At 39.6% G+C, this 9,010-nt stretch overlaps 2 long non-coding RNA genes across 2 annotated transcripts in view; both read left to right on the top strand.

Annotated features, from left to right (window-relative positions):
• LOC135300562 (uncharacterized) overlaps positions 1-9,010 on the top strand; it is a 35,484-nt gene that overhangs the window by 9,363 nt on the left and 17,111 nt on the right. The window lies entirely within an intron of this gene.
• Positions 1,656-8,152, top strand: LOC135300565 (uncharacterized). Its single transcript, XR_010362376.1, has 2 exons — positions 1,656-3,499; positions 5,981-8,152. It is a non-coding gene; the product is annotated as an uncharacterized LOC135300565 (long non-coding RNA).

Consider the following 9,010-nt stretch of genomic DNA (forward strand, 5'->3'; position numbering starts at 1 on the left):
CTGAGTGGTTGAATTGCTGAGGAATCACTTTATTGGTATGTGAAACATTTACTACATATAGCTGGACAGATTCCCAGGAATTCTGCTGAAACAAATTAATGCACAAGAGAGAACATCCTTTCCTCATAAGACTTGTGAAATCATAAGCTTTGCTCCTCTCAGTATCTTATAAAGCTATCTGAATTGTCTATAGAAATGTAACAAGAATAACCATTAAGAAGGTCTTTTTAGGTAGAAAATGTTTTCTCTCTGTTCAGGAGAGCTGATGCTATAGACATTAGTATCCAAAATAAAACACACTTTTATTTAAATTACATTTTTCTTCACCCTATGTAGAAATTGCCTTTTTCTTACAGAAAGGTGAGAAACCACATGTTGCTTTAAACAATTTCTGATGCCCAAAAGAGAAGAGTGATACTGGGATCGCTTCAAAAAGCACATTAACTTAGAAGTCAATTACTAACATTTGGCTGGGAATTACTTGCATGTGTTCTTTGAACAAGAAGCACTATTTACTAAAATAATTTATTTAGACAATTCAACTGTGGATTTCTAGATCTGTGGAAAAACCAAAATAAAAAATAATGGTGCAAAGGTAGAAGAGACTTCCATTTGTCATCTAAAAATTCTGGATTTCCATCTGTAATATGAGATCTGGGTTTGCTATCTAGAATAATTGACCTTCATGACAAATCCAAGCAATTTAAGTTCTTTGAGCGTTACAATAGGCAAGGAAGAAAAAGGACACCAATAGCAGGTTTACACAGACAAGAAAAGTTTCAAAAAAGGATCGACCACATTCCTTGCAGCTGAGGAGCCACCAAAAAAACCCAACCAAAATTAGACAGCAGTAAGAGCCAGTATGAACTGTGCTATATTAAAAACTAATAATGAGAGCCATGAAACTCAAGAGTTTACAGGGGCAGCCTATAAAATGCTAATGTAACTTACACCAGGGAACTCCATAGAAACCATCTCTCTGCAAATTCAAAAGTATATGAAAAAAACATCAAATTATTTCCAGGACAAGAAATCATACATGCGTGAACTGGTTTAGGACAAATTAGGGAAAATATCTCCAAAGGAGCCCCTTATAGGAAACAAAACCCTCCGCACCTTCCCCCCTCCCCACCACTGGGTTCGGGAAGAATTTCTTCAGAGGGGAAGTGGAAAAAGCTTGTTTATTAAAGAACAACAAAAAAACACTCCCAGCACAAGAGAAATAGCCCGAGATGGCAACAGATGTTTCACCAGTCCAAGGGGTCGAGCCGTTTCTCTCTTCGCTGCGGAGGGTACGAAGCTTCTCTTGCAGACCCCGGACAGAGCCCCTTGCCCGGTGCCGGTCCGATATCTTCGGGGGGGAAAAGGGGGGGGGGGGGGGGGAAAGGGAAGGAAGGGAACAACAGAAACCGGGGAAAGGAAAAAAAAAATGGCGAAAAAACAAGCGAGCTAAAAAAGCAAGAAAAAAAGAAAGAGAAGCAAAGCTAGAAGAGCAAGCAAGCAGCCAGCCGGCCAAGCAAGCATGCAAAAAGCCCAGCCCCAAGGCAGGGGGGGGGGGAAGGACAAAAACGATAGACACAACAAACGGAGCAGGGGACAGAAACCACGATTTGGGATAATAAGCATGAAAATGTCCTGTCCCCACGACAATGCGTACAAATTTGCAAAGCTAATTTTTTTTCTCTCTCTTCATGATTCCCAGGCATATGCCACCAAGGTATGCATGTAATTTTCAAAGACACGTTTCTCTGAGATGGAAGTGAGTCCTCTGTCCCACCTGGTAAAAACTGCCTCTGAATTTAAATTCAGGGAACCTGAACATGAGTAGTACTAATGTCATTCTATCCTCTAAACTCTGTGGCTATGCAGTAGGCTGCTCCACATCTGAAGGACTTCTATAGAATGGCTGTGAACAATACTACTTTTTAACAGATGATTGTGGCAGTATTTTGCATGCTTTATTCATATTACATGGAAAAGAGTAGGTGTGCAAAGCAGAGTACATATCTGTGTGCTGGCTTTGAATTTACATTGGGGACATTTCAACTTCTGAATGGTGAGGGAAAGAGTATATTAAAAGGCAACAAATTTTTATTATTCTTTTTTATTATTACTTTTTAATTTACTGTGAAGCACAGAAAACAGATGGAAAGCTGTCAAGTTTTCTTTTTTTCCCCAAGAAAACATATAACATACGGATGAAGTGTTTCTCCATAATCACTGCATGCTTTAGGCTAAACTCATTGTACTAGTTTATTTTAACTAAAATTGCAGAATAAATGAAGAAAGCATCTTTTTATTGTAACATTGAGCATTTTAATTACAAAGGGAATTGTGGCTTCTGCCATTAGCAGTACTACATTCATAGAGACATGCAAGAAGGACCTTGCATTCTCACAGAATGGACATTTCCTTCTGCCCCACATGCAAAATAGGGAGCCTGTTGCCCATTGCACCCTACCAGCACAGTCACAGCCACCCTCACATGGAGAGTGATCCTTCCAGTAAAGGGGCAGCCAGATCAGCTGGAAGAAATGTTTTCCATTATTTGAATGCATCATTAATTCTTAATGTTTCAAATACTCATTGGAGTATGACAGAGAACATCAGTCACTTCCATCAAGACTGGAATTCATGGGAGCAAAAGTCCTTTACTAGCAACTAAAACATTGCTGGGATAACACTGGAAACACTTGTTCCTATTTCCACAGGCTCAGCAATACTTCAGCTGGCCTTTTTATGGAGGCCAGCTGAGGGTATGATACGTACTAGCAGCCTGTACAGAAATCACACTTCCACTGGAACATGCCAGTTCAAGACTAGTCTAACCTCAGCTCTTTACTTGGGAGATTTTACACCTAGGAGCAGTGAAAAGGATGCTTTTAAATCATTATATATTGAACAGCTACAAAATTAATTGCAATTCATATTGTTAAATTTTCCTAATCACTTATCTTCTGCCTAAAATGTTACTCTTTAAAAAAATGTGTTTATTGCATAAAAAATCTAGAAATAAAGAATCTACTTCTTCCTTGCCCAGATTTTTATCATAAAAAATGTTTTTAATCTTCTAGTTTATGTAACTATTTCAAAGTTAGTGGAAGAGGATATGATATCTGCAACAAGTATAAATTTCAATAATGCTTCTATTTTGTGGTAAAAGAATACTTTATTGAAAAAATAACACACTTAGTAAAGAAGCTAAGGGAAATTGTTTTTCCTTGATGCTGATGACCTGTAAAACTTCCTGAAATGGATTAAATATTATCATCAGTCCAGCCACCTTCAGATAAAATGAAATAATGATTTGTGTGCAAGCAGGTTACAAGAGATTGACTGGAAGAGCCTGAAAAGAGAACACAATAATGACATGACTGGCTTGAGAAGATAAAGTAATAATTCCAAACAAGCAATAGGAATTATCCATCACTGAGTGCTCAGTTTGAAATTGCTCTGTGATTTAGGCACTTCTCTTCAATTAATTACTGAAGAAAGGAATGTAAGTGTGTATCTTCTTCCTCCTGTTTGAATTGAAAAGGGAAGTGTGCAGAAAAGCACATGGTGTGTGTACATAGGCTCACAACCTTTCTCCTTCAGGTGTGGAATAATATTTCACAGAGACATCCTCTTGGTTAGTGCTTGGGGTTGGGACAAGATGCCCACATCAGACCTTCCCCATAAATTTTTCCAGGGCAAATCCAGGTTACAGGTCCTTTAAAAGGTCATCCCTCCTTTTAACTACATTCAGTGGCATTCATCTCTTCCAGCATACAATCTAAAGCAAGCTTTCCAATGGAAATGTTCTGAAAATACCAGGTGACAGGATGAAAACATCTCTGCCACATGTATATCTCTTATCTCTTGAATCTACTACTGTAGCCAGATCAATGCAAGTATACCAAGTGGCATGGGGAAAAGTTGGAGGTACACAAAGTTTGTATTGTGCCTGTTAGATTTCAAATGTAAAGCAATAGCAAGAAAAAATGAGGATTTTAAGGCAAGGCCTTTGCCATTGAGGTGGTTGAAGTGATCAAAAGTAACAGAACATGCACAAGGTTGGGCCTTTCCTGAAACACCACATCCTGAATGCAGAATGTCACCCAAAAGGCAACATTAATTCACAGGATTACTTGGTTCTCTCCTTTCTACTTACTCTTCAGGTTTGAAGTTTTATTTCACTTTGTGTTGGCATGAGCAGTCTGTGACCAAAGCCAGATGATTCAGGGAATAAAGGGAATACTTAGATAATGTCTGGACAATGCTTGTGTCTTGCACAGTTGCTTATTTTAAGGGAACAAACATGATGGCAAAAAGAGGGGCAGGCAGGGCAGATCCCAGTGTAGTATGGATCCAGTTCCAGAGGAGTCACTTTGCAGCCCTTTTTGTATCATTACACTTAATTTTTCAAACACACCAAAATTATGTTAAGTACATAAGGGGGGGAAAAAAAGGAGATGGCACTATTTACCACAAGACTTGATTTTCTTTTTCGTGTTTGTACACATCCAAGATCTTTTCTACCAGAGGAGAGAATCATGCAACACATATGTCTCTTCACTGCTCATTTTCTTTCTTTCCTCTCTGGTTCTTTGTTCTTCTTGCTAAACTGTGAATGGCCCTGTTGTGCAACTCTGTGGACTCAGAAATGTGAATGAATTTCACAGTTGTAGACATTTTCACAGAAGTACAGTCACAGTTCCACTGTCAAGGCTACACTGAACCCAGAGCAGGTTCATTAAACATATAAAGCTGCTCCTTATCCTCCCTATAATGCCTGTTCAGGGTGGCATTATTGGGGGTGGGGGAAAGCCAGATGATTCAGGGAATAAAGGGAATACTTATTGGGGTGGGGGAAAGAAGTGCATAAATTTTTGAGGGTGGGATGGGTCACAGCAGGAGCAGATGACTGAAAGCAGCCATTCTCCACCTTATCCTTCTCCCTCCATGAGCCTTCTGACCAAGGCTTGATGCCTCGCTGAGGGATCTGTTGCTGTCACACACAAAGTACCAGGCTCAGCACTAAACTGAGGAGGTGAAATGCAGTGGCTGTAATAGAAAGGTGCTCAAAGTACTTGATGAAAGATCTCCCTCCTACCCTTTCATTCAGGGTATTAACAGAATATAGGCAATGTTGTGGAGGATTTCAACTCAGTCTTCTATTAGCTTATGAATAATTTAAAGATTGAGTCCTTCAGAAATATGGCATTTGGTGCAATTCTTGTCTCAAATGAGCTTAGAGAAACAGGTTATCAGTCTCCCAATTTATTAGTAAAGTTTAGTAAAATTTTAAAGAGTTGCACACTAGAGGAAAATAGCTTTTATGTCTAATTGCTGAGATTAATTTATAGTTATCAGTTTATTAGTAATTTAAGTTTGTACTACAATCCTAAATTCCATTAATTGCTATACTTTTTCAATTTTATATCCCTAAAAACCTAAGTTAGAATGGTGCATTTGAGTTCAAAACTCACAGTTTACAGTTTTAAGCTGCAAGAGTAATAATCACATCTTTCAGATTGCACATTCTCACCTTTTTTTGCAAAGGCACTCCTCAGGTGAGAATCACAGAATGCTGTCTCCCATAAAAGCCTCATACTGCAGGGAAATTATATTATAAAAGTGAAAAAAAATTCCTGAAGATGGAAGCAAAGGTAAGGTTATACAGCAGTAACTTACAGTAAGATACATTAGAGATGATGCATTTATTCAAACATGGAGACTTATAAACCTTGGAACTTCTAGAAAGAAGAAGAAATTCAAACAAAGCACAAAGAAATGAAGAGTCAAATATTTAAACAATCTTAATTACGGTTTGAGAAAACATCTTTTAAATCTCTAACTAGCTAGAAGTCACAACATTTGTTTGCCTAATGTGTGATGTTTGTGTATAGATATTAATACACTTGCACATTTGAAGATGAATGATACCTTTCTACTTCATGGTGTGAAAATTAATGAGAAACCTCTGTCTGTTCTGCAGGGAAGACCAAAAAAACACAACAAGCCCTTAAACATTTCTTAATCATCTCCAAGTCCACAAATGTAGAACTATCTCAGTACAAACTGCATGGTTTTGCTTGGTTACAGTCACCACAGTAACACCCATGTAGCTGTTAAGCAGCTCATCTTCTGGAAAAAAGAAGAGGATAAAGCATAAATTAGGAAGCAATATACATACCAGATACTGCAATGCATCACAGGAGCGTCAGTGGCACCATATGGACTCTGACAATTGGTCAGTGCAACAAGCACACCAGAGGCTGAGGCTTCTGCCTCCAGGCTGGTACCTCTGCAAATCCACAGGGGGAAGAGTTAGAAGGACATTTGGAGATTAAAGCCTCTGTGACAGGAGCAGGTGCATGGGGATGTGAGGACATTCCTGAGCTGTCAGTAGGGCCATGCCTCTCTGTCCTGCTGAGGACAGGGAGACACGAGCAACTGGGCTGATGGAGCAAGGGCACAGCTTGAGAGGAGCCAGCCAGACCCGGCTCCACAGCAGAACTGTGGATTCCATATCAAACCTTGTCCATCCAAAAAACAATGCTAAAATTGTTAAGCAGATCCTGATGATGTATTAGGACAACAGCACGGAAATGCCACCACAAACTTCGCAGAGGCCACCCAATAGAAATGGTCATTCTGCCAAGAGGTGGTAAGGAAGGATGTTCATAGGTAGTGCCAGGAACCACAGATTTTGTAGACTGGAACAAGCCTTGTAGAAAAAGCTCAAACCCAACCCCCTGCTGTGCCATTAGCAGCTGTGCTTTCTCTGAATGACTCTAATAATTTGCTGGGTGCTCATGGCAGAGATGTAATGCTATTAATTACAGAGGCCCTGGTTGTAGCTCCCATAGGCAAAACAGATGTTGTATGTTACACTCTCTGTGCACATTAGACTGAAAGAGCAAAGCATATTATCCCCCAACTTAAAGCACTACCTGAGTGAAATATTCACATGATAAGAGTTGACCTGACTTCTGCTAACTATTTCCTGGTACAAGAGTCGGATCATATAATCTGAACTTGGATCAGTGGCTGATCCTATTTTGCATTAATATCCTAAAGGCACATAGAGACAGAAGCTGGGAAGAAAAAGAAGCTGAGCCTCTTTCCCTCTCACAAAATATTGTTCATATTGGCCTAGTTTACTCACAAAAAAAAAGATTGTGGTGAGCTATTTCCCTGGAAAGAACTGCATTTCTAAAAATTTTCACTGGAATGCCAACAACTCCTAGTTGAACCACAGGCTGAGAGTTCTCAGCCTGTGCTGCCATGATATTTCTGCCTAAATTATGAAAAACTGAGATTCCTTTAAAAAGCCACAGCCTCTTTATAGTCTTGGGAGGAAAAAACCCAATACAGAGCTTTAACCACCGCCAGTTCTGCTCCCCCCCAGCATGTCTGAGACCAGAATCTGCAAAAAGCTCCTAAGCAAGGACTGCACATTGCTCCTGCAGTGCTACCTGTTTCCCCAGCATCCTGTGGAAGGAATACATTGAAGCCTAGAGTAGACATTCTCACTTCTGGGTCTAGAAGCAGCTTGCTTGTTAACTTTTCCTTTGTTCAAAAATCTCATTGTTAGACTTACCCAGACAGGATTTTTTTTCCCTTTTGCCATTGTTAATGGATAACTCTGTCATGGCTGTTAAAATGGCATACGTGATATGAGTCAGCAAGTGAAGGTAACACATACATGGAGGAGCTGGAAATTCTTCCTTGTTCCTTTCTGGCCATCTGAACAGCCTGGTTTTGGTTAGCCAAATATTGGGTGGTGCTTCAGAGAAACAACCAGGTAGGCTGAGGCATAAGCTGTCCCAGGAAGATAGGGGTTCATGGCTCCACTTGCTGCTAGGGAAGAAGGCTCAAAGCTGCCAGGCAGTTAAGGCAGCAGGACAACTGAGAAGGAGAAAGGAGCTGAAATTTAGTGTCATTGAGCCCATGGTGCCTCACTGTCTGTTTCAATTATAAATACTGCTTTAAAATGTAATTTATTGTTATATCTCTTAAATACAGTGAATTTTATAGACCCAGTCCTAGAGCCAGCACTGTGTCAGTGTCCAAAGGATGATTATGTCAGTGCAGTGTTTTGCTATCCAATTACATAATGTATTAAATATCACAATTAAAAATTTTTTGTAATTTTTCTCATAAAGATTTTTTTCTAAGTTTAACCCTAACTCTTTTCACCTTATAGTAATTCTCCTCAGAGTAATTACTCAATTTCCACAGCAATAATTTGGATAGCATAAGAGCATGTAACCTCAGCCTTGCTTCCTCCATCATTATGGAAGATTTTGCCTAGAAACATACTTTTTTCCTTCCCATTACTTAAGATATGACACATAATCAATAATCTGAAACTGCATAAAACTTTCTCATATGATAATTCTATTGATTTTTAAAAGAAATAATTAAACTAACTGTTAAGACCAAGTTCATCAATACAATCTGACTCTTTTGTTCCTCCCTACTGAGTAGGACAAATCAATCAGGATTATGAAACAGAATGACCAGTTTTCTGGAGCTATTGCACCATTCTGACACCATACTGAATAGCCAGTTTATGTCCCGTTGTTCTCTCCTTGCTCTCCCACCCCCCTGGCACCCATCCCTGCAGCTCTAAATCACAACCTTCTCCTGATTCTTCTCTTATTGCATTGTACAGTCCCAAAACTCTCCATCTCCATTCTCTTTACTGGGCTACCTCACTTTGCTACTTCCTACACCACGCTCCTTTGCAAAATAATGAATGCCATTTTAGGAAAGACATACTGTATTTTTCCACACAGAGGAAGAATGCCAAATTGTGTTAAATGTCAAATTTCGTTCCACTTCAGTGACAGAAGCAAATCTGCAAATTGGTACTTCTGCTCAGACTGTATTTAACAACAGGACTTCACTAGCTCTCTGCAAAGCAAAGCAGTCCCCTGGTAGAAGGTGAAGTGGGAAAGCCAAAAGCCTCTCAGGGCTCCTCTGGAAGCAAAGCAGCTTCTCCATGGGGATGGCTGGC

The sequence above is a fragment of the Passer domesticus genome, chromosome 5, assembly GCF_036417665.1.
Source record: "Passer domesticus isolate bPasDom1 chromosome 5, bPasDom1.hap1, whole genome shotgun sequence".
Taxonomy (NCBI): Eukaryota; Metazoa; Chordata; class Aves; order Passeriformes; family Passeridae; genus Passer; species Passer domesticus.